Source organism: Hypanus sabinus, unplaced genomic scaffold (assembly GCF_030144855.1).
Source record: "Hypanus sabinus isolate sHypSab1 unplaced genomic scaffold, sHypSab1.hap1 scaffold_364, whole genome shotgun sequence".
Classification (NCBI taxonomy): Eukaryota; Metazoa; Chordata; class Chondrichthyes; order Myliobatiformes; family Dasyatidae; genus Hypanus; species Hypanus sabinus.
Window position 1 is genome coordinate 51,419 of NW_026781261.1, and position 25,709 is coordinate 77,127.

Consider the following 25,709-nt stretch of genomic DNA (forward strand, 5'->3'; position numbering starts at 1 on the left):
TCAGACACAGAGTGATTATTCCTCTACACTGTACCATCAAACATTCCGTGGGTCAGACACACAGTGATTATTCCTCTACACGGTCCCATCAAACACTCCCGGGGTCAGACTCAGAGTAATTATTCCTCTACACGGTCCCATCAAACACTCCCGGGGTCAGACTCAGAGTAATTATTCCTCTACACGGTCCCATCAAACACTCCCGGGGTCAGACACAGAGTGAATTTATACCCACACCGTCACATCATACGCTCCCGGGGTCAGACACAGGGTGATTATTCCTCTATACTGTACCATCAAACACTCCGTGGGTCAGACACAGAGTGATTACTCCTCTACACGATGCCTATAAACACTCCCGGGGTCAGACACAGATTGCTTATTCCTCTACAGGGTCCAATCAAACACACCCGGGGTCAGACACAGAGTGATTATTCCTCTACACGGTCCCATCAAACACTCTCGGGGTCAGACACAGAGTGAATTTATATCCACACCGTCCCATCATACGCTCCCGGGGTCAGACACAGAGTGGTTATTCCTCTACAATGTACCATCAAACACTCCGTGGGTCAGACACTGAGTGATTATTCCTCTACACGATCCCATAAAACACTGCCGGGGTCAGACACAGAGTGATTTTTCCTCTACACGGTCCCATCAAACACTCCCGGGGTCAGACACAGAGTGAGTCGCCCTCCACACCGTCCAATCACACACTCCCGGTATCAGACTCAGAGTGGTTATTCCTCTACACGGTCCCATCAAACACACCCGGGGTCAGACACAGAGTGATTTTTCCTCTACACGGTCCCATCAAACACTCCCGGGGTCAGACACAGAGTGATTATTCCTCTACACTGTACCATCAAACATTCCGTGGGTCAGACACACAGTGATTATTCCTCTACACGGTCCCATCAAACACTCCCGGGGTCAGACTCAGAGTAATTATTCCTCTACACGGTCCCATCAAACACTCCCGGGGTCAGACTCAGAGTAATTATTCCTCTACACGGTCCCATCAAACACTCCCGGGGTCAGACACAGAGTGAATTTATACCCACACCGTCACATCATACGCTCCCGGGGTCAGACACAGGGTGATTATTCCTCTATACTGTACCATCAAACACTCCGTGCGTCAGACACAGAGTGATTACTCCTCTACACGATGCCTTCAAACACTCCCGGGGTCAGACACAGATTGCTTATTCCTCTACACGGTCCCATCATACGCTCCCGGGGTCAGACACAGAGTGGTTATTCCTCTACAATGTACCATCAAACACTCCGTGGGTCAGACACTGAGTGATTATTCCTCTACACGATCCCATAAAACACTGCCGGGGTCAGACACAGAGTGATTTTTCCTCTACACGGTCCCATCAAACACTCCCGGGGTCAGACACAGAGTGAGTCGCCCTCCACACCGTCCAATCACACACTCCCGGTATCAGACTCAGAGTGTTTATTCCTCTACACGGTCCCATCAAACACTCCCGGGGTCAGACACAGAGTGATTTCTCCTCTACACGGTCCCATCAAACACTCCCGGGGTCAGACACAGAGTGACTATTCCTCTACACTGTACCAACAAACACTCCCGGGGTCAGACTCAGAGTGATTATTCCCCTACACTGTACCATCAAACACTCCAGGGGTCAGACACAGAGTGATTATTCCTCTACACGGTCCCATCAAACACTCCCGGGGTCAGACACAGAGTGATTATTCCTCTACACTGTACAATCAAACACTCCGTGGGTCAGACACAGAGTGATTACTCCTCTACACGATGCCATCAAACACTCCCGGGGTGAGACACAGAGTGATTATTCCTCTACACGGTCCCATCAAACACTCCCGGGGTCAGACACAGAGTGATTTTTCCTCTACACGGTCCCATCAAACACTCCCGGGGTCAGACACAGAGTGAATCTCCCTCCACGCCGTCCCATCACACACTCCCGGGGTCAGACACAGTATGATTATTCCTCTCCACGGTCCCATCACACACTCCCGGGTCAGACACAGAGTGAATCTCCTTCCACGCCGTCCCATCACACACTCCCGGGGTCAGACACAGAGTGATTATTCCTCTACACGGTCCCATCAAACACTCCCGGGGTCAGACACAGAGTGATTATTCCTCTACACTGTACCATCAAACACTCCGTGGGTCAGGCACACAGTGATTATTCCTCTACACGGACCCATCCAACACTCACGGGGTCAGACACAGAGTGCATCTCCCTCCACGCCGTCCCATCACACACTCCCGGGGTCAGACACAGAGAGGTTATTCCTCTACACGGTCCCATCAAACACTTGCGGGATCAGACACAGAGTGAATTTATATCCACACCGTCCCATCATACACTCCCGGGGTCAGACACAGAGTGATTGTTCCTCTACACTGTACCATCAAACACTCCGTGGGTCAGACACACAGTGATTATTCCTCTACACGGTCCTATCAAACACTCCCGGGGTCAGACTCAGAGTGATTATTCCTCTACACGGTCCCATCAAACACTCCCGGGGTCAGACACAGAGTGAATTTATATCCACACCGTCCCATCATACGCTACCGGGGTCAGACACAGAGTGATTATTCCTCTACACTGTACCATCAAACATTCCGTGGGTCAGACACACAGTGATTATTCCTCTACACGGTCCCATCAAACACTCCCGGGGTCAGACTCAGAGTAATTATTCCTCTACACGGTCCCATCAAACACTCCCGGGGTCAGACTCAGAGTAATTATTCCTCTACACGGTCCCATCAAACACTCCCGGGGTCAGACACAGAGTGATTTTTCCTCTACACGGTCCCATCAAACACTCCCGGGGTCAGACACAGAGTGAATCTCCCTCCACGCCGTCCCATCACACACTCCCGGGGTCAGACACAGTATGATTATTCCTCTCCACGGTCCCATCACACACTCCCGGGTCAGACACAGAGTGAATCTCCTTCCACGCCGTCCCATCACACACTCCCGGGGTCAGACACAGAGTGATTATTCCTCTACACGGTCCCATCAAACACTCCCGGGGTCAGACACAGAGTGATTATTCCTCAACACGGTCCCATCAAACACTCCCGGGGTCAGACACAGAGCGAATTTTTATCCACACGATCCCATCAAACACTCCCGGAGTCAGACACAGAGTGATTATACCTCTACACGGTCCCATCAAACACCCCCGGGGTCAGACACAGTGATTTTTCCTCTACACGGTCCCATCAAACACTCCCGGGGTCAGACACAGAGTGAATCTCCCTCCACGCCGTTCCATCACACACTCCCGGGGTCAGACACAGAGTGATTATTCCTCTACACGGTCCCATCAAACACTCCCGGGGTCAGACACAGAGTGATTATTCCTCTACACGGTCCCATCAGACACTCCCGGGGTCACACACAGAGTGAATTTATATCCACACCGTCCCATCATACGCTCCCGGGGTCAGACACAGAGTGGTTATTCCTCTACACTGTACCAAAAAACACTCCGTGGGTCAGACACAGAGTGATTATTCCTCTACACTGTCCCAACAAACACTCCCGGGGTCAGACACAGAGTGATTATTCCTCTACACTGTACCATCAAACACTCCGTGGGTCAGGCACTCAGTGATTATTCCTCTACACGGTCCCATCCAACACTCACGGGGTCAGACACAGAGTGCATCTCCCTCCACGCCGTCCCATCACACACTCCCGGGGTCAGACACAGAGAGGTTATTCCTCTACACGGTCCCATCAAACACTTGCGGGATCAGACACAGAGTGAATTTATATCCACACCGTCCCATCATACACTCCCGGGGTCAGACACAGAGTGATTGTTCCTCTACACTGTACCATCAAACACTCCGTGGGTCAGACACACAGTGATTATTCCTCTACACGGTCCTATCAAACTCTCCCGGGGTCAGACTCAGAGTGATTATTCCTCTACACGGTCCCATCAAACACACCCGGGGTCAGACACAGAGTGAATTTATATCCACACCGTCCCATCATACGCTACCGGGGTCAGACACAGAGTGATTATTCCTCTACACTGTACCATCAAACATTCCGTGGGTCAGACACACAGTGATTATTCCTCTACACGGTCCCATCAAACACTCCCGGGGTCAGACTCAGAGTAATTATTCCTCTACACGGTCCCATCAAACACTCCCGGGGTCAGACTCAGAGTAATTATTCCTCTACACGGTCCCATCAAACACTCCCGGGGTCAGACACAGAGTGATTTTTCCTCTACACGGTCCCATCAAACACTCCCGGGGTCAGACACAGAGTGAATCTCCCTCCACGCCGTCCCATCACACACTCCCGGGGTCAGACACAGTATGATTATTCCTCTCCACGGTCCCATCACACACTCCCGGGTCAGACACAGAGTGAATCTCCTTCCACGCCGTCCCATCACACACTCCCGGGGTCAGACACAGAGTGATTATTCTTCTACACGGTCCCATCAAACACTCCCGGGGTCAGACACAGAGTGATTATTCCTCAACACGGTCCCATCAAACACTCCCGGGGTCAGACACAGTGATTTTTCCTCTACACGGTCCCATCAAACACTCCCGGGGTCAGACACAGAGTGAATCTCCCTCCACGCCGTTCCATCACACACTCCCGGGGTCAGACACAGAGTGATTATTCCTCTACACGGTCCCATCAAACACTCCCGGGGTCAGACACAGAGTGATTATTCCTCTACACGGTCCCATCAAACACTCCCGGAGTCAGACACAGAGTGATTATACCTCTACACGGTCCCATCAAACACTCCCGGGGTCAGACACAGAGTGATTATTCCTCAACACGGTCCCATCAAACACTCCCGGGGTCAGACACAGTGATTTTTCCTCTACACGGTCCCATCAAACACTCCCGGGGTCAGACACAGAGCGAATTTATATCCACACGGTCCCATCAAACACTCCCGGAGTCAGACACAGAGTGATTATACCTCTACACGGTCCCATCAAACACTCCCGGGGTCAGACACAGAGTGATTATTCCTCAACACGGTCCCATCAAACACTCCCGGGGTCAGACACAGTGATTTTTCCTCTACACGGTCCCATCAAACACTCCCGGGGTCAGACACAGAGTGAATCTCCCTCCACGCCGTTCCATCACACACTCCCGGGGTCAGACACAGAGTGATTATTCCTCTACACGGTCCCATCAAACACTCCCGGGGTCAGACACAGAGTGATTATTCCTCTACACGGTCCCATCAAACACTCCCGGAGTCAGACACAGAGTGATTATACCTCTACACGGTCCCATCAAACACTCCCGGGGTCAGACACAGTGATTTTTCCTCTACACGGTCCCATCAAACACTCCCGGGGTCAGACACAGAGTGAATCTCCCTCCACGCCGTTCCATCACACACTCCCGGGGTCAGACACAGAGTGATTATTCCTCTACACGGTCCCATCAAACACTCCCGGGGTCAGACACAGAGTGATTATTCCTCTACACGGTCCCATCAGACACTCCCGGGGTCACACACAGAGTGAATTTATATCCACACCGTCCCATCATACGCTCCCGGGGTCAGACACAGAGTGGTTATTCCTCTACACTGTACCAAAAAACACTCCGTGGGTCAGACACAGAGTGATTATTCCTCTACACTGTCCCAACAAACACTCCCGGGGTCAGACAAAGAGTGATTATTCCTCTACACTGTACCATCAAACACTCCGTGGGTCAGGCACACAGTGATTATTCCTCTACACGGTCCCATCCAACACTCACGGGGTCAGACACAGAGTGCATCTCCCTCCACGCCGTCCCATCACACACTCCCGGGGTCAGACACAGAGAGGTTATTCCTCTACACGGTCCCATCAAACACTTGCGGGATCAGACACAGAGTGAATTTATATCCACACCGTCCCATCATACACTCCCGGGGTCAGACACAGAGTGATTGTTCCTCTACACTGTACCATCAAACACTCCGTGGGTCAGACACACAGTGATTATTCCTCTACACGGTCCTATCAAACACTCCCGGGGTCAGACACAGAGTGAATCTCCCTCCACGCCGTCCCATCACACACTCCCGGGGTCAGACACAGTATGATTATTCCTCTCCACGGTCCCATCACACACTCCCGGGTCAGACACAGAGTGAATCTCCTTCCACGCCGTCCAATCACACACTCCCGGGGTCAGACACAGAGTGATTATTCCTCTACACGGTCCCATCAAACACTCCCGGGGTCAGACACAGAGTGATTATTCCTCAACACGGTCCCATCAAACACTCCCGGGGTCAGACACAGTGATTTTTCCTCTACACGGTCCCATCAAACACTCCCGGGGTCAGACACAGAGTGAATCTCCCTCCACGCCGTTCCATCACACACTCCCGGGGTCAGACACAGAGTGATTATTCCTCTACACGGTCCCATCAAACACTCCCGGAGTCAGACACAGAGTGATTATACCTCTACACGGTCCCATCAAACACTCCCGGGGTCAGACACAGAGTGATTATTCCTCAACACGGTCCCATCAAACACTCCCGGGGTCAGACACAGTGATTTTTCCTCTACACGGTCCCATCAAACACTCCCGGGGTCAGACACAGAGCGAATTTATATCCAGACGGTCCCATCAAACACTCCCGGAGTCAGACACAGAGTGATTATACCTCTACACGGTCCCATCAAACACTCCCGGGGTCAGACACAGAGTGATTATTCCTCAACACGGTCCCATCAAACACTCCCGGGGTCAGACACAGTGATTTTTCCTCTACACGGTCCCATCAAACACTCCCGGGGTCAGACACAGAGTGAATCTCCCTCCACGCCGTTCCATCACACACTCCCGGGGTCAGACACAGAGTGATTATTCGTCTACACGGTCCCATCAAACACTCCCGGGGTCAGACACAGAGTGATTATTCCTCTACACTGTCCCATCAAACACTCCCGGAGTCAGACACAGAGTGATTATACCTCTACACGGTCCCATCAAACACTCCCGGGGTCAGACACAGTGATTTTTCCTCTACACGGTCCCATCAAACACTCCCGGGGTCAGACACAGAGTGAATCTCCCTCCACGCCGTTCCATCACACACTCCCGGGGTCAGACACAGAGTGATTATTCCTCAACACGGTCCCATCAAACACTCCCGGGGTCAGACACAGAGTGATTATTCCTCTACACGGTCCCATCAGACACTCCCGGGGTCACACACAGAGTGAATTTATATCCACACCGTCCCATCATACGCTCCCGGGGTCAGACACAGAGTGGTTATTCCTCTACACTGTACCAAAAAACACTCCGTGGGTCAGACACAGAGTGATTATTCCTCTACACTGTCCCAACAAACACTCCCGGGGTCAGACACAGAGTGATTATTCCTCTACACTGTACCATCAAACACTCCGTGGGTCAGGCACACAGTGATTATTCCTCTACACGGTCCCATCCAACACTCACGGGGTCAGACACAGAGTGCATCTCCCTCCACGCCGTCCCATCACACACTCCCGGGGTCAGACACAGAGAGGTTATTCCTCTACACGGTCCCATCAAACACTTGCGGGATCAGACACAGAGTGAATTTATATCCACACCGTCCCATCATACACTCCCGGGGTCAGACACAGAGTGATTGTTCCTCTACACTGTACCATCAAACACTCCGTGGGTCAGACACACAGTGATTATTCCTCTACACGGTCCTATCAAACACTCCCGGGGTCAGACTCAGAGTGATTATTCCTCTACACGGTCCCATCAAACACTCCCGGGGGTCAGACACAGAGTGAATTTATATCCACACCGTCCCATCATACGCTACCGGGGTCAGACACAGAGTGATTATTCCTCTACACTGTACCATCAAACATTCCGTGGGTCAGACACACAGTGATTATTCCTCTACACGGTCCCATCAAACACTCCCGGGGTCAGACTCAGAGTAATTATTCCTCTACACGGTCCCATCAAACACTCCCGGGGTCAGACTCAGTGTAATTATTCCTCTACACGGTCCCATCAAACACTCCCGGGGTCAGACACAGAGTGATGTTTCCTCTACACGGTCCCATCAAACACTCCCGGGGTCAGACACAGAGTGAATCTCCCTCCACGCCGTCCCATCACACACTCCCGGGGTCAGACACAGTATGATTATTCCTCTCCACGGTCCCATCACACACTCCCGGGTCAGACACAGAGTGAATCTCCTTCCACGCCGTCCCATCACACACTCCCGGGGTCAGACACAGAGTGATTATTCCTCTACACGGTCCCATCAAACACTCCCGGGGTCAGACACAGAGTGATTATTCCTCAACACGGTCCCATCAAACACTCCCGGGGTCAGACACAGAGCGAATTTATATCCACACGATCCCATCAAACACTCCCGGAGTCAGACACAGAGTGATTATACCTCTACACGGTCCCATCAAACACTCCCGGGGTCAGACACAGAGTGATTTTTCCTCTACACGGTCCCATCAAACACTCCCGGGGTCAGACACAGAGTGACTCTCCCTCCACGCCGTTCCATCACACACTCCCGGGGTCAGACGCAGAGTGATTATTCCTCTACACGGTCCCATCAAACACTCCCGGGGTCAGACACAGAGTGATTATTCCTCTACACGGTCCCATCAGACACTCCCGGGGTCACACACAGAGTGAATTTATATCCACACCGTCCCATCATACGCTCCCGGGGTCAGACACAGAGTGGTTATTCCTCTACACTGTACCAAAAAACACTCCGTGGGTCAGACACAGAGTGATTATTCCTCTACACTGTCCCACCAAACACTCCCGGGGTCAGACACAGAGTGATTATTCCTCTACACTGTACCATCAAACACTCCGTGGGTCAGGCACACAGTGATTATTCCTCTACACGGTCCCATCCAACACTCACGGGGTCAGACACAGAGTGCATCTCCCTCCACGCCGTCCCATCACACACTCCCGGGGTCAGACACAGAGAGGTTATTCCTCTACACGGTCCCATCAAACACTCCGTGGGTCAGACACACAGTGATTATTCCTCTACACGGTCCTATCAAACACTCCCGGGGTCAGACTCAGAGTGATTATTCCTCTACACGGTCCCATCAAACACTCCCGGGGTCAGACACAGAGTGAATTTATATCCACACCGTCCCATCATACGCTACCGGGGTCAGACACAGAGTGATTATTCCTCTACACTGTACCATCAAACATTCCGTGGGTCAGACACACAGTGATTATTCCTCTACACGGTCCCATCAAACACTCCCGGGGTCAGACTCAGAGTAATTATTCCTCAACACGGTCCCATCAGACACTCCCGGGGTCACACACAGAGTGAATTTATATCCACACCGTCCCATCATACGCTCCCGGGGTCAGACACAGAGTGGTTATTCCTCTACACTGTACCAAAAAACACTCCGTGGGTCAGACACAGAGTGATTATTCCTCTACACTGTCCCACCAAACACTCCCGGGGTCAGACACAGAGTGATTATTCCTCTACACTGTACCATCAAACACTCCGTGGGTCAGGCACACAGTGATTATTCCTCTACACGGTCCTATCAAACACTCCCGGGGTCAGACTCAGAGTGATTATTCCTCTACACGGTCCCATCAAACACTCCCGGGGTCAGACACAGAGTGAATTTATATCCACACCGTCCCATCATACGCTACCGGGGTCAGACACAGAGTGATTATTCCTCTACACTGTACCATCAAACATTCCGTGGGTCAGACACACAGTGATTATTCCTCTACACGGTCCCATCAAACACTCCCGGGGTCAGACTCAGAGTAATTATTCCTCTACACGGTCCCATCAAACACTCCCGGGGTCAGACTCAGAGTAATTATTCCTCTACACGGTCCCATCAAACACTCCCGGGGTCAGACACAGAGTGATTTTTCCTCTACACGGTCCTATCAAACACTCCCGGGGTCAGACACAGAGTGAATCTCCCTCCACGCCGTCCCATCACACACTCCCGGGGTCAGACACAGTATGATTATTCCTCTCCACGGTCCCATCACACACTCCCGGGTCAGACACAGAGTGAATCTCCTTCCACGCCGTCCCATCACACACTCCCGGGGTCAGACACAGATTGATTATTCCTCTACACGGTGCAATCAAACACTCCCGGGGTCAGACACATAGTGATTATTCCTCTACACGGTCCCATCAAACACTCCCGGGGTCACACACAGAGTGAATTAATATCCACACCGTCCCATCATACGCTCCCGGGGTCAGACACAGAGTGGTTATTCCTCTACAATGTACCATCAAACACTCCGTGGGTCAGACACTGAGTGATTATTCCTCTACACGATCCCATAAAACACTGCCGGGGTCAGACACAGAGTGATTTTTCCTCTACACGGTCCCATCAAACACTCCCGGGGTCAGACACAGAGTGAGTCTCCCTCCACACCGTCCAATCACACACTCCCGGTATCAGACTCAGAGTGGTTATTCCTCTACACGGTCCCATCAAACACTCCCGGGGTCAGACACAGAGTGATTTTTCCTCTACACGGTCCCATCAAACACTCCCGGGGTCAGACACAGAGTGACTATTCCTCTACACTGTACCAACAAACACTCCCGGGGTCAGACACAGAGTGATTATTCCTCTACACTGTACCATCAAACACTCCAGGGGTCAGACACGGAGTGATTATTCCTCTACACGGTCCCATCAAACACTCCCGGGGTCAGACACAGAGTGATTATTCCTCTACACTGTACCATCAAACACTCCGTGGGTCAGACACAGAGTGATTACTCCTCTACACGATGCCATCAAACACTCCCGGGGTCAGACACAGAGTGATTATTCCTCTACACGGTCCCATCAAACACTCCCGGGGTCAGACACAGAGTGATTTTTCCTCTAGACGGTCCCATCAAACACCCCCGGGGTCAGACACAGAGTGAATCTCCCTCCACGCCGTCCCATCACACACTCCCGGGGTCAGACACAGATTGATTATTCCTCTACACGGTCCAATCAAACACTCCCGGGGTCAGACACATAGTGATTATTCCTCTACACGGTCCCATCAAACACTCCCGGGGTCAGACACAGAGTGAATTTATATCCACACCGTCCCATCATACGCTCCAGGGGTCAGACACAGAGTGGTTATTCCTCTACAATGTACCATCAAATACTCCGTGGGTCAGACACAGAGTGATTATTCCTCAACACGATCCCATCAAACATTCCCGGGGTCAGACAGAGAGTGATTTTTCCTCTACACGGTCCCATCAAACACTCCCGGGGCAGACACAGAGTAAGTCTCCCTCCACACCGTCCCATCACACACTCCCGGTATCAGACTCAGAGTGGTTATTCCTCTACACGGTCCCATCAAACACTCCCGGGGTCAGACACAGAGTGATTTTTCCTCAACACGATCCCATCAAACATTCCCGGGGTCAGACACAGATTGACTATTCCTCTACACTGTACCATCAAACACTCCCGGGGTCAGACACAGAGTGATTATTCCTCTACACTGTACCATCAAATACTCCCGGGATCAGACACAGAGTGATTTTTCCTCTACACGGTCCCATCAAACACTCCCGGGGTCAGACACAGAGTGATTATTCCTCTACACGGTCCCATCAAACACTCCCGGGGTCAGACACAGAGTGATTATTCCTCTACACGGTCCCATCAAACACTCCCGGGGTCACACACAGAGTGATTATTCCTCTACACGGTCCCATCAAACACTCCCGGGGTCAGACACAGAGTGAATTTATATCCACACCATCCCATCATACGCTCCCGGGGTCAGACACAGAGTGATTATTCCTCTACACGGTCCCATCAAACACTCCCGGGGTCAGACACAGAGTGAATTTATATCCACACGATCCCATCAAACACTCCCGGGGTCAGACACAGAGTGAATTTATATCCACACGATCCCATCAAACACTCCCGGAGTCAGACACAGAGTGATTTTTCCTCTACACGGTCCCATCAAACACTCCCGGGGTCAGACACAGAGTGAATCTCCCTCCACGCCGTCCCATCACACACTCCCGGGGTCAGACACAGAGTGATTATTCCTCTACACGGTCCCATCAAACACTCCCGGGGTCAGACACAGAGTGATTTTTCCTCTACACGGTCCCATCAAACACCCCCGGGGTCAGACACAGAGTGAATCTCCCTCCACGCCGTCCCATCACACACTCCCGGGGTCAGACACAGATTGATTATTCCTCTACACGGTCCAATCAAACACTCCCGGGGTCAGACACATAGTGATTATTCCTCTACACGGTCCCATCAAACACTCCCGGGGTCAGACACAGAGTGAATTTATATCCACACCGTCCCATCATACGCTCCAGGGGTCAGACACAGAGTGGTTATTCCTCTACAATGTACCATCAAATACTCCGTGGGTCAGACACAGAGTGATTATTCCTCAACACGATCCCATCAAACATTCCCGGGGTCAGACAGAGAGTGATTTTTCCTCTACACGGTCCCATCAAACACTCCCGGGGCAGACACAGAGTAAGTCTCCCTCCACACCGTCCCATCACACACTCCCGGTATCAGACTCAGAGTGGTTATTCCTCTACACGGTCCCATCAAACACTCCCGGGGTCAGACACAGAGTGATTTTTCCTCAACACGATCCCATCAAACATTCCCGGGGTCAGACACAGATTGACTATTCCTCTACACTGTACCATCAAACACTCCCGGGGTCAGACACAGAGAGATTATTCCTCTACACTGTACCATCAAACACTCCCGGGATCAGACACAGAGTGATTTTTCCTCTACACGGTCCCATCAAACACTCCCGGGGTCAGACACAGAGTGATTATTCCTCTACACGGTCCCATCAAACACTCCCGGGGTCAGACACAGAGTGAATCTCCCTCCACACCGTCCCATCACTCACTCCCGGGGTCAGACACAGAGTGATTATTCCTCTACACGGTCCCATCAAACACTCCCGGGGTCAGACACAGAGTGATTATTCCTCTACACGGTCCCATCAAACACTCCCGGGGTCACACACAGAGTGATTATTCCTCTACACGGTCCCATCAAACACTCCCGGGGTCAGACACAGAGTGAATTTATATCCACACCATCCCATCATACGCTCCCGGGGTCAGACACAGAGTGATTATTCCTCTACACGGTCCCATCAAACACTCCCGGGGTCAGACACAGAGTGAATTTATATCCACACGATCCCATCAAACACTCCCGGGGTCAGACACAGAGTGAATTTATATCCACACGATCCCATCAAACACTCCCGGAGTCAGACACAGAGTGATTTTTCCTCTACACGGTCCCATCAAACACTCCCGGGGTCAGACACAGAGTGAATCTCCCTCCACGCCGTCCCATCACACACTCCCGGGGTCAGACACAGAGTGATTATTCCTCTACACGGTCCCATCAAACACTCCCGGGGTCAGACACAGAGTGATTATTCCTCTACACGGTCCCATCAGACACTCCCGGGTCACACACAGAGTGAATTTATATCCACACCGTCCCATCATACGCTCCCGGGGTCAGACACAGAGTGGTTATTCCTCTACACTGTACCAAAAAACACTCCGTGGGTCAGACACAGAGTGATTATTCCTCTACACTGTCCCAACAAACACTCCCGGGGTCAGACACAGAGTGATTATTCCTCTACACTGCACCATCAAACACTCCGTGGGTCAGGCACACAGTGATTATTCCTCTACACGGTCCCATCCAACACTCACGGGGTCAGACACAGAGTGCATCTCCCTCCACGCCGTCCCATCGCACACTCCCGGGGTCAGAGACAGAGAGGTTATTCCTCTACACGGTCCCATCAATCATTTGCGGGATCAGACACAGAGTGAATTTATATCCACACCGTCCCATCATACACTCCCGGGGTCAGACACAGAGTGATTGTTCCTCTACACTGTACCATCAAACACTCCGTGGGTCAGACACACAGTGATTATTCCTCTACGCGGTCCCATCAAACACTCCCGGGGTCAGACACAGAGTGATTTTTCCTCTACACGGTCCCATCAAACACTTGCGGGGTCAGAAACAGAGTGAATTTATATTCGCACCGTCCCATCATACACTCCCGGGGTCAGACACAGAGTGACTATTCCTCTACACTGTACCATCAAACACTCCCGGGGTCAGACACAGAGTGATTATTCCTCTACACTGTACCATCAAACACTCCCGGGGTCAGACACAGAGTGATTTTTCCTCAACAAGGTCCCATCAAACACTCCCGGGGTCAGACACAGAGTGAAGTTATTTCCACACCGTCCCATCATACTCTCCCGGGGTCAGACACAGAGTGAATCTCCTTCCACGCCGTCCCATCACACACTCCCGTGGTCAGACACAGAGTGATTATTCCTCTACACAGTCCCATCAAACACCCCCGGGGTCAGACACAGAGTGAATCTCACTCCAGGCCGTCCCATCACACACTCCCGGGGTCAGACACAGATTGATTATTCCTCTACACGGTCCAATCAAACTCTCCCGGGGTCAGACACAGAGTGATTATTCCTCTACACGGTCCCATCAAACACTCCTGGGGTCAGACACAGAGTGAATTTATATCCACACCGTCCCATCAAACACTCCCGGAGTCAGACACAAAGTGATTTTTCCTCAACACGGTCCCATCAAACACTCCCGGGGTCAGACACAGAGTGAATCTCCCTCCACGCCGTCCCATCACACACTCCCGGGGTCAGACACAGAGTGATTATTCCTCTACACGGTCCCATCAAACACTCCCGGGGTCAGATACAGAGTGATTATTCCTCTACACGGTCCCATCAGACACTCCCGGGTCACACACAGAGTGAATTTATATCCACACCGTCCCATCATACGCTCCCGGGGTCAGACACAGAGTGGTTATTCCTCTACACTGTACCAAAAAACACTCCGTGGGTCAGACACAGAGTGATTATTCCTCTACACTGTCCCAACAAACACTCCCGGGGTCAGACACAGAGAGGTTATTCCTCTACACGGTCTCATCAAACACTTGCGGGATCAGACACAGAGTGAATTTATATCCACACCGTCCCATCATACACTCCCGGGGTCAGACACAGAGTGATTGTTCCTCTACACTGTACCATCAAACACTCCGTGGGTCAGACACACAGTGATTATTCCTCTACACGGTCCCATCAAACACTCCCGGGGTCAGACTCAGAGTAATTATTCCTCTACACGGTCCCATCAAACACTCCCGGGGTCAGACACAGAGTGAATTTATACCCACACCGTCCCATCATACGCTCCAGGGGTCAGACACAGAGTGGTTATTCCTCTACAATGTACCATCAAATACTCCGTGGGTCAGACACAGAGTGATTATTCCTCAACACGATCCCATCAAACATTCCCGGGGTCAGACAGAGAGTGATTTTTCCTCTACACGGTCCCATCAAACACTCCCGGGGCAGACACAGAGTAAGTCTCCCTCCACACCGTCCCATCACACACTCCCGGTATCAGACTCAGAGTGGTTATTCCTCTACACGGTCCCATCAAACACTCCCGGGGTCAGACACAGAGTGATTTTTCCTCAACACGATCCCATCAAACATTCCCGGGGTCAGACACAGAGAGATTATTCCTCTACACTGTACCATCAAACACTCCCGGGATCAGACACAGAGTGATTTTTCCTCTACACGGTCCCATCAAACACTCCCGGGGTCAGACACAGAGTGATTATTCCTCTACACGGTCCCATCAAACACTCCCGGGGTCAGACACAGAGTGAATCTCCCTCCACACCGTCCCATCACACACTCCCGGGGTCAGACACAGAGAGATTATTCCTCTACACGGTCCCATCAAACACTCCCGGGGTCAGACACAGAGTGATTTTTCCTCTACACGGTCCCATCAAACACTTGCGGGGTCAGAAACAGAGTGAATTTATATTCGCACCGTCCCATCATACACTCCCGGGGTCAGACACAGAGTGACTATTCCTCTACTCTGTACCATCAAACACTCCCGGGGTCAGACACAGAGTGATTATTCCTCTACACTGTACCATCAAACACACCCGGGGTCAGACACAGAGTGATTTTTCCTCAACAAGGTCCCATCAAACACTCCCGGGGTCAGACACAGAGTGAAGTTATATCCACACCGTCCCATCATACTCTCCCGGGGTCAGACACAGAGTGAATCTCCTTCCACGCCGTCCCATCACACACTCCCGTGGTCAGACACAGAGTGATTATTCCTCTACACAGTCCCATCAAACACCCCCGGGGTCAGACACAGAGTGAATCTCCCTCCAGGCCGTCCCATCACACACTCCCGGGGTCAGACACAGATTGATTATTCCTCTACACGGTCCAATCAAACACTCCCGGGGTCAGACACAGAGTGAAGTTATATCCACACCGTCCCATCATACTCTCCCGGGGTCAGACACAGAGTGAATCTCCTTCCACGCCGTCCCATCACACACCCCCGGGGTCAGACACAGAGTGAATCTCCCTCCAGGCCGTCCCATCACACACTCCCGGGGTCAGACACAGATTGATTATTCCTCTACACGGTCCAATCAAACTCTCCCGGGGTCAGACACAGAGTGATTATTCCTCTACACGGTCCCATCAAACACTCCTGGGGTCAGACACAGAGTGAATTTATATCCACACCGTCCCATCAAACACTCCCGGAGTCAGACACAAAGTGATTTTTCCTCAACACGGTCCCATCAAACACTCCCGGGGTCAGACACAGAGTGAATCTCCCTCCACGCCGTCCCATCACACACTCCCGGGGTCAGACACAGAGTGATTATTCCTCTACACGGTCCCATCAAACACTCCCGGGGTCAGACACAGAGTGATTATTCCTCTACACGGTCCCATCAGACACTCCCGGGTCACACACAGAGTGAATTTATATCCACACCGTCCCATCATACGCTCCCGGGGTCAGACACAGAGTGGTTATTCCTCTACACTGTACCAAAAAACACTCCGTGGGTCAGACACAGAGTGATTATTCCTCTACACTGTCCCAACAAACACTCCCGGGGTCAGACACAGAGAGGTTATTCCTCTACACGGTCTCATCAAACACTTGCGGGATCAGACACAGAGTGAATTTATATCCACACCGTCCCATCATACACTCCCGGGGTCAGACACAGAGTGATTGTTCCTCTACACTGTACCATCAAACACTCCGTGGGTCAGACACACAGTGATTATTCCTCTACACGGTCCCATCAAACACTCCCGGGGTCAGACTCAGAGTAATTATTCCTCTACACGGTCCCATCAAACACTCCCGGGGTCAGACACAGAGTGAATTTATACCCACACCGTCCCATCATACGCTCCAGGGGTCAGACACAGAGTGGTTATTCCTCTACAATGTACCATCAAATACTCCGTGGGTCAGACACAGAGTGATTATTCCTCAACACGATCCCATCAAACATTCCCGGGGTCAGACAGAGAGTGATTTTTCCTCTACACGGTCCCATCAAACACTCCCGGGGCAGACACAGAGTAAGTCTCCCTCCACACCGTCCCATCACACACTCCCGGTATCAGACTCAGAGTGGTTATTCCTCTACACGGTCCCATCAAACACTCCCGGGGTCAGACACAGAGTGATTTTTCCTCAACACGATCCCATCAAACATTCCCGGGGTCAGACACAGAGAGATTATTCCTCTACACTGTACCATCAAACACTCCCGGGATCAGACACAGAGTGATTTTTCCTCTACACGGTCCCATCAAACACTCCCGGGGTCAGACACAGAGTGATTATTCCTCTACACGGTCCCATCAAACACTCCCGGGGTCAGACACAGAGTGAATCTCCCTCCACACCGTCCCATCACACACTCCCGGGGTCAGACACAGAGTGATTATTCCTCTACACGGTCCCATCAAACACTCCCGGGGTCAGACACAGAGTGATTATTCCTCTACACGGTCCCATCAAACACTCCCGGGGTCACACACAGAGTGATTATTCCTCTACACGGTCCCATCAAACACTCCCGGGGTCAGACACAGAGTGAATTTATATCCACACCATCCCATCATACGCTCCCGGGGTCAGACACAGAGTGATTATTCCTCTACACGGTCCCATCAAACACTCCCGGGGTCAGACACAGAGTGAATTTATATCCACACGATCCCATCAAACACTCCCGGGGTCAGACACAGAGTGAATTTATATCCACACGATCCCATCAAACACTCCCGGAGTCAGACACAGAGTGATTTTTCCTCTACACGGTCCCATCAAACACTCCCGGGGTCAGACACAGAGTGAATCTCCCTCCACGCCGTCCCATCACACACTCCCGGGGTCAGACACAGAGTGATTATTCCTCTACACGGTCCCATCAAACACTCCCGGGGTCAGACACAGAGTGATTATTCCTCTACACGGTCCCATCAGACACTCCCGGGTCACACACAGAGTGAATTTATATCCACACCGTCCCATCATACGCTCCCGGGGTCAGACACAGAGTGGTTATTCCTCTACACTGTACCAAAAAACACTCCGTTGGTCAGACACAGAGTGATTATTCCTCTACACTGTCCCAACAAACACTCCCGGGGTCAGACACAGAGTGATTATTCCTCTACACTGTACCATCAAACACTCCGTGGGTCAGGCACACAGTGATTATTCCTCTACACGGTCCCATCCAACACTCACGGGGTCAGACACAGAGTGCATCTCCCTCCACGCCGTCCCATCACACACTCCCGGGGTCAGACACAGAGAGGTTATTCCTCTACACGGTCCCATCAATCACTTGCGGGATCAGACACAGAGTGAATTTATATCCACACCGTCCCATCATACACTCCCGGGGTCAGACACAGAGTGATTGTTCCTCTACACTGTACCATCAAACACTCCGTGGGTCAGACACACAGTGATTATTCCTCTACACAGTCCCATCAAACACCCCCGGGGTCAGACACAGAGTGAATCTCCCTCCAGGCCGTCCCATCACACACTCCCGGGGTCAGACACAGATTGATTATTCCTCTACACGGTCCAATCAAACTCTCCCGGGGTCAGACACAGAGTGATTATTCCTCTACACGGTCCCATCAAACACTCCTGGGGTCAGACACAGAGTGAATTTATATCCACACCGTCCCATCAAACACTCCCGGAGTCAGACACAAAGTGATTTTTCCTCTACACGGTCCCATCAAACACTCCCGGGGTCAGACACAGAGTGAATCTCCCTCCACGCCGTCCCATCACACACTCCCGGGGTCAGACACAGAGTGATTATTCCTCTACACGGTCCCATCAAACACTCCCGGGGTCAGACACAGAGTGATTATTCCTCTACACGGTCCCATCAGACACTCCCGGGTCACACACAGAGTGAATTTATATCCACACCGTCCCATCATACGCTCCCGGGGTCAGACACAGAGTGGTTATTCCTCTACACTGTACCAAAAAACACTCCGTGGGTCAGACACAGAGTGATTATTCCTCTACACTGTCCCAACAAACACTCCCGGGGTCAGACACAGAGTGATTATTCCTCTACACTGTACCATCACACACTCCCGGGGTCAGACACAGAGAGGTTATTCCTCTACACGGTCTCATCAAACACTTGCGGGATCAGACACAGAGTGAATTTATATCCACACCGTCCCATCATACACTCCCGGGGTCAGACACAGAGTGATTGTTCCTCTACACTGTACCATCAAACACTCCGTGGGTCAGACACACAGTGATTATTCCTCTACACGGTCCCATCAAACACTCCCGGGGTCAGACTCAGAGTAATTATTCCTCTACACGGTCCCATCAAACACTCCCGGGGTCAGACACAGAGTGAATTTATACCCACACCGTCCCATCATACGCTCCCGGGGTCAGACACAGAGTGATTATTCCTCTACACGGTCCCATCAAACACTCCCGGGGTCAGACACAGAGTGAATTTATATCCACACCATCCCATCATACGCTCCCGGGGTCAGACACAGAGTGATTATTCCTCTACACGGTCCCATCAAACACTCCCGGGGTCAGACACAGAGTGAATTTATATCCACACGATCCCATCAAACACTCCCGGGGTCAGACACAGAGTGATTATTCCACTACACGGTCCCATCAAACACTCCCGGGGTCAGACACAGAGTGATTATTCCACTACACGGTCCCATCAGACACTCCCGGGTCACACACAGAGTGAATTTATATCCACACCGTCCCATCATACGCTCCCGGGGTCAGACACAGAGTGGTTATTCCTCTACACTGTACCAAAAAACACTCCGTGGGTCAGACACAGAGTGATTATTCCTCTACACAGTCCCAACAAACACTCCCGGGGTCAGACACAGAGTGATTATTCCTCTACACTGTACCATCAAACACTCCGTGGGTCAGGCACACAGTGATTATTCCTCTACACGGTCCCATCCAACACGCACGGGGTCAGACACAGAGTGCATCTCCCTCCACGCCGTCCCATCACACACTCCCGGGGTCAGACACAGAGAGGTTATTCCTCTACACGGTCCCATCAAACACTTGCGGGATCAGACACAGAGTGAATTTATATCCACACCGTCCCATCATACACTCCCGGGGTCAGACACAGAGTGATTGTTCCTCTACACTGTACCATCAAACACTCCGTGGGTCAGACACTCAGTGATTATTCCTCTACACGGTCCCATCAAACACTCCCGGGGTCAGACTCAGAGTAATTATTCCTCTACACGGTCCCGTCAAACACTCCCGGGGTCAGACACAGAGTGAATTTATACCCACACCGTCACATCATACGCTCCCTGGGTCAGACACAGGGTGATTATTCCTCTATACTGTACCATCAAACACTCCGTGGGTCAGACACAGAGTGATTACTCCTCTACACGATGCCTTCAAACACTCCCGGGGTCAGACACAGATTGATTATTCCTCTACACGGTCCAATCAAACACTCCCGGGGTCAGACACAGAGTGATTATTCCTCTACACGGTCCCATCAAACAATCCCGGGGTCAGACACAGAGTGAATTTATATCCACACCGTCCCATCATACGCTCCCGGGGTCAGACACAGAGTGGTTATTCCTCTACAATGTACCATCAAACACTCCGTGGGTCAGACACTGAGTGATTATTCCTCTACACGATCCCATAAAACACTGCCGGGGTCAGACACAGAGTGATTTTTCCTCTACACGGTCCCATCAAACACTCCCGGGGTCAGACACAGAGTGAGTCTCCCACCACACCGTCCAATCACACACTCCCGGTATCAGACTCAGAGTGGTTATTCCTCTACACGGTCCCATCAAACACTCCCGGGGTCAGACACAGAGTGATTTTTCCTCTACACGGTCCCATCAAACACTCCCGGGGTCAGACACAGAGTGACTATTCCTCTACACTGTACCAACAAACACTCCCGGGGTCAGACACAGAGTGATTATTCCCCTACACTGTACCATCAAACACTCCAGGGGTCAGACGCAGAGTGATTATTCCTCTACACGGTCCCATCAAACACTCCCGGGGTCAGACACAGAGTGATTATTCCTCTACACTGTACAATCAAACACTCCGTGGGTCAGACACAGAGTGATTACTCCTCTACACGATGCCATCAAACACTCCCGGGGTGAGACACAGAGTGATTATTCCTCTACACGGTCCCATCAAACACTCCCGGGGTCAGACACAGAGTGATTTTTCCTCTACACGGTCCCATCAAACACTCCCGGGGTCAGACACAGAGTGAATCTCCCTCCACGCCGTCCCATCACACACTCCCGGGGTCAGACACAGTATGATTATTCCTCTCCACGGTCCCATCACACACTCCCGGGTCAGACACAGAGTGAATCTCCTTCCACGCCGTCCCATCACAAACTCCCGGGGTCAGACACAGAGTGATTATTCCTCTACACGGTCCCATCAAACACTCCCGGGGTCAGACACAGAGTGATTATTCCTCTACACGGTCCCATCAAACACTCCCGGGGTCAGACACAGAGCGACTTTATATCCACACGATCCCATCAAACACTCCCGGAGTCAGACACAGAGTGATTATACCTCTACACGGTCCCATCAAACACTCCCGGGGTCAGACAAAGAGTGAATCTCCCTACACACCGTCCCATCACACACTCCCGTGGTCGACACTGTATGATTAATCCTCTCCACGGTCCCATCACACACTCCCGCGTCAGACACAGAGTGAATCTCCTTCCACGCCGTCCCATCACACACTCCCGGGGTCAGACACAGAGTGATTATTCCTCTACACGGTCCCATCAAACACTCCCGGGGTCAGACACAGAGTGATTATTCCTCTACACGGTCCCATCAAACACTCCCGGGGTCAGACACAGAGTGAATTTATATCCACACGATCCCATCAAACACTCCCGGAGTCAGACACAGAGTGATTTTTCCTCTACACGGTCCCATCAAACACTCCCGGGGTCAGACACAGACTGAATCTACCTCCACGCCGTCCCATCACACACTCCCGGGGTCAGACACAGAGTGATTATTCCTCTACACGGTCCCATCAAACACTCCCGGGGTCAGACACAGAGTGATTATTCCTCTACACGGTCCCATCAGACACTCCCGGGTCACACACAGAGTGAATTTATATCCACACCGTCCCATCATACGCTCCCGGGGTCAGACACAGAGTGGTTATTCCTCTACACTGTACCAAAAAACACTCCGTGGGTCAGACACAGAGTGATTATTCCTCTACACTGTCCCAACAAACACTCCCGGGGTCAGACACAGAGTGATTATTCCTCTACACTGTACCATCAAACACTCCGTGGGTCAGGCACACAGTGATTATTCCTCTACACGGTCCCATCCAACACACACGGGGTCAGACACAGAGTGCATCTCCCTCCACGCCGTCCCATCACACACTCCCGGGGTCAGACACAGAGAGGTTATTCCTCTACACGGTCCCATCAAACACTTGCGGGATCAGACACAGAGTGAATTTATATCCACACCGTCCCATCATACACTCCCGGGGTCAGACACAGAGTGATAGTTCCTCTACACGATCCCATCAAACACTCCCGGGGTCAGACTCAGAGTAATTATTCCTCTACACGGTCCCATCAAACACTCCCGGGGTCAGACACAGAGTGAATTTATACCCACACCGTCCCATCATACGCTCCCGGCGTCAGACACAGAGTGATTATTCCTCTACACGGTCCCATCAAACACTCCCGGGGTCAGACACAGAGTGAATTTATATCCACACCGTCCCATCATACGCTCCCGGGGTCAGACACAGAGTGATTATTCCTCTACACTGTACCATCAAACATTCCGTGGGTCAGACACACAGTGATTATTCCTCTACACGGTCCCATCAAACACTCCCGGGGTCAGACTCAGAGTAATTATTCCTCTACACGGTCCCATCAAACACTCCCGGGGTCAGACTCAGAGTAATTATTCCTCTACACGGTCCCATCAAACACTCCCGTGGTCAGACACAGAGTGAATTTATACACACACCGTCACATCATACGCTCCCGGGGTCAGACACAGAGTGATTATTCCTCTATACTGTACCATCAAACACTCCGTGGGTCAGACACAGAGTGATTACTCCTCTACACGATGCCTATAAACACTCCCGGGGTCAGACACAGATTGCTTATTCCTCTACACGGTCCAATCAAACACTCCCGGGGTCAGACACAGAGTGATTATTCCTCTACACGGTCCCATCAAACACTCCCGGGGTCAGACACAGAGTGAATTTATATCCACACCGTCCTATCATACGCTCCCGAGGTCAGACACAGAGTGGTTATTCCTCTACAATGTACCATCAAACACTCCGTGGGTCAGACACTGAGTGATTATTCCTCTACACGATCCCATAAAACACTGCCGGGGTCAGACACAGAGTGATTTTTCCTCTACACGGTCCCATCAAACACTCCCGGGGTCAGACACAGAGTGAGTCGCCCTCCACACCGTCCAATCACACACTCCCGGTATCAGACTCAGAGTGGTTATTCCTCTACACGGTCCCATCAAACACTCCCGGGGTCAGACACAGAGTGATTTTTCCTCTACACGGTCCCATCAAACACTCCCGGGGTCAGACACAGAGTGATTATTCCTCTACACTGTACCATCAAACATTCCGTGGGTCAGACACACAGTGATTATTCCTCTACACGGTCCCATCAAACACTCCCGGGGTCAGACTCAGAGTAATTATTCCTCTACACTGTCCCATCAAACACTCCCGGGGTCAGACTCAGAGTAATTATTCCTCTACACGGTCCCATCAAACACTCCCGGGGTCAGACACAGAGTGAATTTATACCCACACCGTCACATCATACCCTCCCGGGGTCAGACACAGGGTGATTATTCCTCTATACTGTACCATCAAACACTCCGTGGGTCAGACACAGAGTGATTACTCCTCTACACGATGCCTTCAAACACTCCCGGGGTCAGACACAGATTGCTTATTCCTCTACACGGTCCCATCATACGCTCCCGGGGTCAGACACAGAGTGATTTTTCCTCTACACGGTCCCATCAAACACTCCCGGGGTCAGACACAGAGTGAGTCGCCCTCCACACCGTCCAATCACACACTCCCGGTATCAGACTCAGAGTGGTTATTCCTCTACACGGTCCCATCAAACACTCCCGGGGTCAGACACAGAGTGATTTTTCCTCTACACGGTCCCATCAAACACTCCCGGGGTCAGACACAGAGTGACTATTCCTCTACACTGTACCAACAAACACTCCCGGGGTCAGACACAGAGTGATTATTCCCCTACACTGTACCATCAAACACTCCAGGGGTCAGACACAGAGTGATTATTCCTCTACACGGTCCCATCAAACACTCCCGGGGTCAGACACAGAGTGATTATTCCTCTACACTGTACAATCAAACACTCCGTGGGTCAGACACAGAGTGATTACTCCTCTACACGATGCCATCAAACACTCCCGGGGTGAGACACAGAGTGATTATTCCTCTACACGGTCCCATCAAACACTCCCGGGGTCAGACAGAGTGAATCTCCCTCCACGCCGTCCCATCACACACTCCCGGGGTCAGACACAGTATGATTATTCCTCTCCACGGTCCCATCACACACTCCCGGGTCAGACACAGAGTGAATCTCCTTCCACGCCGTCCCATCACACACTCCCGGGGTCAGACACAGAGTGATTATTCCTCTACACGGTCCCATCAAACACTCCCGGGGTCAGACACAGAGTGATTATTCCTCAACACGGTCCCATCAAACACTCCTGGGGTCAGACACAGAGCGAATTTATATCCACACGATCCCATCAAACACTCCCGGAGTCAGACACAGAGTGATTATACCTCTACACGGTCCCATCAAACACTCCCTGGGTCAGACACACAGTGATTATTCCTCTACACGGTCCCATCAAACACTCCCGGGGTCAGACTCAGAGTAATTATTCCTCTACACGGTCCCATCAAACACTCCCGGGGTCAGACTCA